Source organism: Sapajus apella, unplaced genomic scaffold, assembly GCF_009761245.1.
Source record: "Sapajus apella isolate SASKATOON/1434 unplaced genomic scaffold, GSC_monkey_1.0 scaffold74, whole genome shotgun sequence".
Taxonomy (NCBI): Eukaryota; Metazoa; Chordata; class Mammalia; order Primates; family Cebidae; genus Sapajus; species Sapajus apella.
Window position 1 is genome coordinate 9,934,690 of NW_022437014.1, and position 7,470 is coordinate 9,942,159.

At 44.7% G+C, this 7,470-nt stretch overlaps 1 protein-coding gene across 17 annotated transcripts in view; it reads right to left on the bottom strand.

The window, feature by feature from the left end:
- Positions 1-7,470, bottom strand: part of MGA (MAX dimerization protein MGA) — a 158,511-nt gene that overhangs the window by 101,855 nt on the left and 49,186 nt on the right. For 9 of the 17 annotated variants that reach the window (XM_032251220.1, XM_032251213.1, XM_032251214.1 and 6 more), the window contains exon 1: positions 5,646-5,769. The exons of 5 other annotated variants lie outside the window; for them this stretch is intronic. The gene's annotated coding sequence lies outside the window, so the exon portion shown is untranslated. Of the gene's footprint in view, positions 1-5,297; positions 5,611-5,645; positions 5,773-7,470 lie in introns of those variants that run through there. 3 more of the 17 variants (XM_032251221.1, XM_032251210.1, XM_032251208.1) reach the window with 3 other exon arrangements.

A 7,470-nucleotide genomic window follows, 5' to 3' on the forward strand; every position in this document is an offset into this window, starting at 1 on the left:
GGGGGGGAGGGGGGAGAGAGGAGGAGAGAGGGGGAGAGACGGGGAGAGAGGGGGAGAGACGGGGAGAGACGGGGACAGAGGGGTCAGAGGGGGACAGATGAGGAGAAGGGAACAGAGGGGGACAGTGGGGGACAGAGTGATCTGATTGCTAAAATCAACTGAACTGATATGCTAAATTAAAGCTATAGCTACGGCCGGGCACGGTAGCACACGCCTATTATGTAATCCCAGTATTTTGGGAGGCCAAGGTGGATGGATCACAAGGTCAGGAGATGGAGACCATCCTGGCCAACATGATGAAATCCCATCTCTATTAATAATACAAAAATTAGCTGGGTGTGGTGGCACATGACTGCAATCCCAGCTACTCGGGAGGCTGAGGCAGGAGAATCCCCTGAACCCAGGAGGCAGTGGCTGCAGTGAGCCAAGATCACTGCACTGTTACTCCAGCCTGGGGAACAAGAGCAAAACATCATCTTAAAAAAAAAAAAAGCTATAGCTTCTAGTTTTTTACACAAAAAGGAAGACGCTACATCACCATTCCTGTGTAAGTGGGTCAATAATCTTAATCAAATTCAGCCACTTATTAGTCTTCTTCATCATAAAGTATTTTATCTTTCATCACAGCTAATGATGTGCAGCAAAAGCATCTAATCTGAATTTTACCTCTTCTTACAAGATTGGTCATGCAGCTCCAAAGCTTAAAATATGTTAGTCTATAGATATTTTTTAAATCAAGACTTCGAAAACGTTGACTAGTGTTTCCTATTATGACTAGAGCTAAAAACAGAAATTGACTTCCTAACATTAATGAACTAATATCAGGGAAGTTGAGGAACAACAACAAAATCTCTCCTCTCATATGGAGTTTATTTTTAAAAGACAGATAAAATTTACAGTGATTCTTTTCAAAAGCTGCCTCAAGCTTTTACATATGAAGTTGACTTTTACCTATGAATTTGACTGGTTTTCTAAAACTAACACACTTAGGCCATACCTATCAGAGATTGACAAAAAAAAAACTAAACAGACTCAGAAGTCACAAATAAGGTAAAATATTAAAACTTAAAGAGCTGGCAAAAAATAATACCTCTACAATGTGGTATAATTCAAACAACGCAAACTCCTAGCTTGTATTTATTCATAAACTTCAAGATTTCTGTTACAAATCACAAACTATTTTTTCTTGAATAAGTATGCAAAACATCCTTTGTATGTGGTATGTGTCCCATGTGAGCACAACATCCTTAGGTGCATTTAATATGACTAAGGCAGCAAAGAAATACATGAAAAAATTTTAGTTATCCCAAACCTATAAATTACATGAAAAGGTGTAGAATTTCTTAAGTAGTAAGAAATTATTTCTATAGTAGTAAAATTTTGGCTTTCAGATCATCACCGGTAAAACTGAGACAGAGAAGTTTTAACCAATGCTTTAAAAATTACCATCTTTTAAAGATTAATCTATGAAATAGTTAAGATGCAACTGACAAAAACCCAGTTTAGTGAAAAATTAGACTGCACTTGAAGTAAATTTTACACTAACTTTATATACACACATTTTGAGTTTTTCTTTTTGCCTACCCAAGTGCAGGGAAGTCAGATTAACCTTTGTGCACAGGCACCTAATTAAAAAATGTAAAAATGTGTCTGAAGACAGGAAAACAAACTTTCTGACTTATGACTTCTATAAGGCCAGTTTTTTTTAACTCCACTAATCAAATTAATCCATTAGTTAATGAAAATGCACTGAATTAAAGACTTAATTTATGGCTAAAACCATCTCTATCTTGAGCCATAACAGCTACTGGTTTAAGAATAAGGAATGAAATTCTTATCCTACGTCAATCTGAATACAGATTCCATTTCACTATAAGCATATGCCTATGTTTTGGAGCTACAAGTGAATTTCCTTTTTTTCTCTAAGATAAATAGTATAAAACATTTCCATTTTCTAATCAAAGGGCAGTCAATTAAGGATATTCAGCATGTTTCAGACAAACCAAGAACACTCTAAGGTCTAAGACAATCTTAAGCCAACTGCAAAACTCAAATGGACTTTAGAAAGGGGTAGGCTAGGCCAGGGGAGTGGCTCACACCCATAATCCCAGCACTTTGAGAGGCTGAGGCAAGCGGATCACCTTAAGTCAGGAGTTCAAAACCAGCCTGGCCAACATGGCAAAACTCTTCCCTACTAAAAATACAAAAAATGAGCAGGGCGTGGTGTTGTGCACCTGTAGGCCCAGCTACTAGGGAGGCTAAGATACAAGAATAGCTTGAACCCAGGAGGCAGAGGTTGCAGTGAGCAGAGATAGCACCACTGCACTCTAGCCTTGGAGACAGAGTGAGCCTCCATTCCCACTCCCCAAAAAAAAGTAAAGAAAAAAAAGGGGTAGGGTACTCATGAAGAAATAAATCTTCTAGCAACATCCTAAAATACTCTGGAAAACTAAAAGCTTTAATGAAAACCACAATTTTGGTACATATATATATACATTAGCATTCAGAAAATTTCAGTTCAGCTTTTCAACATCAAATTTTTTTTATCTAGATAAAATAGTTATAAGCCAACAAAATAAATTGTGGAGGAGAAAATTCAGTAACACTCTGAAATGTCACACCAGAAGACATACACACACAAAAGCTATCACAGAAAACATTTTTAGGTAAGTAATGTGACAAGTTCCATAAACTGTTACAATTTCAAACTCCCTATTTTAATTATCTTTTCACCAGTAACCTTTTGGGAAACGTTTAACTACTAAAGCAATGACCCTAATACAACTCATAAAATACACTGGTTTTACTAGGTAGTTTCCTAATTCAGTGATTTGTGTACTGTGCTCAATCCCCAAAGTTAGTTACACAAAATCAAAATTCCAAGAGCATACCATTACTTTACATACACAAATATTCAACTGCTAAGCAACACATTCTGAACGTTTTCCAAGTTGCTATACAGTAAACATCTACAACCTTTCATACAATAAATACGTTACTGTATGGCAGACACCAATATGTTAGGATGTTCCTTAAAATAATCCTTCACTACAAAAATATAGTTAAATTATATTTGTGGGCCAGACACAGTGGCTCACGCCTGTAATCCCAGCACTTTGGGAGGCCGAGGCGGGCGAATCACGAGGTCAAGAGATCGAGACCATCCTGGCCAACATAGTGAAACCTCATCTCTACTAAAATATAAAAATTAGCTGGGCATGGTGGCACGCGTCTGTAGTTCCAGCTACTCCGGAGGCTGAGGCAGGAGAATTGCTTGAACCCGGGAGGCAGAGGTTGCAGTGAGCCGATATCGTGCCACTGCACCCTAGCCTGGCGTCTGGCAACAGAGAGAGACTCTGTGTCCCAAAAAAAAAAAAAAAAAAATTACATTTGTGAAACTCAAATTTCAAGAGAGCAGATTCACTCAGATTTCAGTATTTACCAACAAACACTGGGTCAAGAAATTTTAAGTATCTTAAAAAATAAAATGTGGATATGATCAGAAAATGACAACAAATAAGCAAAGACAATAAAATTGCCAACTATTAATACTTCCTTAATAGCTCTTAACCATCATTTGCTTATTTTTACTAACTCACTAAATGGTACTTGCCATTTATTAAGAAGCACTCACTATGGAACAGACAATATCCTGGGCATTTTATCGTCACAACCTTACAGGTCAAATGTCAAAATATTATCTGAAACGCTTTTAGGTTTTAAGGTACAGAACTGCACTTGCCTAAGAGAGTAGTGACCCCTTCTCTTCCCAGATACCATTTGTTACTGCTGGCCTCAGGATTCTTTTCTATTCCTAGGAATGGACCCTTAACTACAACTCAGGGACAGCAAGCTGACAGGTCCCTAGCCGCTGGGTAAGCAGAATTTAAAGAACGTGTAAGGCAGAAACGGGCAGTAGTCAAACTTGAAGTAAGTATGCCAAGGTACCCAGGGCACTGAAATTTCCTCAAGTCCTCAGCCTGTGTGTTGTTAAGTGGACCCAACCCACTTAACCCACGCAAACACTAGAAAACATAACCGTGGGCAGAAGAAACACTAGCGCTGTTCCAATACGCAGGAAAGTAAAAGACTCTCACTGCTTTCCCCGAGAAGAGCAGTCGCCGTCGACTATTAATGACCCACAATCGCTGTATTTCAACTGCAAAGGACAGCAGCCAAGAACCACGTGAAAAAATGCCGCAAAGAAAGCTCTTCCGGGGAAGAGGAGTCCCGAAAGATCACGTGCAGCCGGCCGGAACCCGAAGACTGCGCTGCGGGACCCGGCCGCATTCTGTTACCTTGGAGACTACAGAATCAGCCACCAGACCCTCCCCGGCCAACCCCCTTCCCAGCAGCCCTCACGCCGCCCCCAGGCACTTTCCCTGCAGCCTAGCCACGGCGTCGTGCCCAAAAAGAACGGACAGAGCAAGCAGTTAACAGGGGACTCAGCCGCATAAGCCTGGCAAGCTCTACAACAACCCGCGTGCAGGTGGGCTCCAGACTTCTCATGATCCACGTGTTTGCTCCGGCGAGGCAAACCTTGGGAAAGTTATCTTCCCACTAAAAGAGTGCACTTTGGTTTCTCATGTTGGTCTGCCATCAGTAACCTCCTTTCAGATCTCATTTACCGGTTCCTGCTTCCACCCCAGCCAGAGGAAGAAGGCATTCCCTGGGTTCTAAAGGCAAGGCAAAAATCAGCACAGCAAGATGTTACCACTTTGCACTCTCCACCCAGTCTGAAATGATCCCTAGTTTCTCCTTATTCTTCTGACACACAGAGTCCTCAACTTTGGCTACTGGTGCGTCGGGAAGGGGGGGGGGGGGGGGGGGGGGCCTGGAGGGACTGTTAATGTCTCAGATACCTAACCCTGAGAGCAGAGACCGACTTGACCATTTAACAGAAACGGGAAACCCCAAAATCAGAACTAGGCAAAGGCTGCCCCACAGAGGGAAAAAGAAAATAACACCTGCTCTCCCCACCTGTTTTCCCCTCCCTCATTTCTACACTTACACAACACCAGTCCTTTGTTTACCAAGTCCCCATTCCTACAGCTCACTTCCTCGCCCTCCTTTATTAAACTTGCCGTCCTGCCTCAATTTGGCCGGAAATTACTTGTTAGAAGACACGTTTACACAGGTGTCAAAACGCTGCGCCCAGTTCCTCAGAAAAGCGACGCCAGCACCGTTCCCCTTGCAGTTCTAGAAGCACGAGACCTAGGCTCTAAACTGCAAAGCAGGTAAGCATGGCTCTTGACCTAGAGCCCAGCGCCGGGCTAGAAGTCGTCACGCAGACGTACCACGCGGAGCGGCACCCCACGCACGCGAAGGCAGGGCCGAGTCATGGGCGCTTCTCACCCCTCCCGCCTCGTGGCCGCTCTCTCTGGCGTCGATGTTCCCACTTAGGTAGCTGAGCGACGCGGAAGTGAGGCCGGGGACGCGCGCGAGGTGACATGCGCAGCTTAGCTCAGGGGACCATAGGCGCGCGCCAAAGGCAGCCCCGCCAAGGCCCGGCCTGGCGAGGGCGTGCGAAGCTCTCTCAGCGGAACGTTTCTCACGCCGTTCAAATACACAAGAGCTTCAAACTCTCGGAAAACTCCAATCGGGCCATTACTAAGCGATGCCCTCCACCCAGGCCCGAGAGTTACCGTGCGGGGCGTGGCCGGCCTCACCAGGAGTCCTTCACATCCCTCTGGGGGCGGGTTATTCTGTTCGGTTCGCACACCGTGTGTCCGCTCCAGCTGAAGAGCCTGCGCGCGCGCACCGGACGTCCACGTCACCGCGCACGCGCTCCTACCCGCGCGGAGCCCGCCGCGCAGGCGCAAAAAGAGACGCGAGCAGCACCTCCCTGGCCCCTCCCCCAACACCAGGAGTCCAAACGGCCCCAGAGCAGCAGCAAGACCCTTGGGACCCGCCCCCAGTGTGGAAGCCGCTGCTTTTCCGGGTCCCAGGAACCCAGAAAAGCCTACTGAAGCTTCTAGAATCAAGAAAGGCAAGGCAGGAGGGAGGCACCTAGATTCCTCAGGCTTGCACACGAAGCCTTCGTGGAAACTATGAAACCACTGCCCGCCAGGCCTTTCTCAACTGTGCCTTTCACCCTTTCCCTAGGGCTCCTCGTCGGCCCCGCCCCGGCCGCGCCCAGCCCCACCCACACGGGTCTCCGCAGACCCCCAGCCTCCACAAGCCCGTCAAATGAATTCGAGGTCTTGCTCCCCAGAGTGCCGGGGCTTGGACAGCCGCAGAGCATTGGGAAACCTTGAAGCAACGACCTTGAGAGACGGATGGTCGAGTTTACAACATCCACATCTGAAGACGACTAGGAAAAATGGGGAGGAGACCGAAAGACTCAGTGCGCAGTTGGAAAGCGAAGAGTTGCCATTAAATTGCCTGATACAAAGATGAAAGACATCTTGATAAAAAAGGGAAACAAGAAACTTGCAGGAGTGTGTTATCTGAGCTTTAGTGCCTTGATCCTGTGCATTCAATTTTTGTTTCTTGAAGACATTTAAGCTATGAGGTGCAAAGAAAATATTACTGAATATCTATTATGTTTCAGGCAGTGGCTGAACTAAACCAATGGACAGTATTTCTCCTAACCTTCAAAAATTAGTTATCTTTCTCCTTCTCTACTCCTTCCCAGCTGTTCTTTCTTCTGTGCTGCTGACACACCAGTAAGAAGGAAGAGTAGTTTAAAGAGATAAAAGTGGCAAAAAAAAGGAGTAAGGAGTAGGAGAGCAGAATGTGTGGTCCATGATTCAAAACTGCTTTCTTTCACTGTCTTATAAGAATTAGCAAGCACTGAGAACCTACGACATGATATGCTAGGCGACTTAATACAAAACACTATGGAGGAGAATGAGGAGACTAAGAGGAAGGAATCAACAGGAAAAGACTTATCCAACACTACTGATCTGACCTACTTTTTACTTAGAAAGAACCTTATTTCTCTACACTTTGCTCTGCCTAAGGAGATAGACAATATGGACAGAAACTGCTGGAATAGTCTGAACTAGAAAACATATAGGCTGCTTTACAGACTTCTGAAGGCATTCTGAACCCCCCAATTCAGGCACCATCAGCAAGAGCATTCAAGATCCAAAGCAAAATTGAAATTTAACAGTTTAACACCTTCCTCCTCTTCCCTGACCCTAAGAACCATTCCTACAAGCTGCCCTGTAAAAATCTCCCACCTTACCAAGAATGCCTTCTGCTCAAGGATCTAAGGTTTCCTCATAAAAAAACTTCCATTTTCTGGGTAAGAAATAAAAATTTATGTTGATTTAGCATGAAAACGGCTGGGCGCGGTAGCTCACGCCTGTAATCCCAGCACTTTGGGAGGCCGAGGTGGGTCACGAAGTAAGGAGTTCAAGACCAGCCTGGCCAACATGCTGAAACCCCGTCTCTACTAAAAATACAAAAAACATTAGTCGAGCGTGGTGGCACATGCCTTTTGTCCCCGGTTCTCGGGGAGGC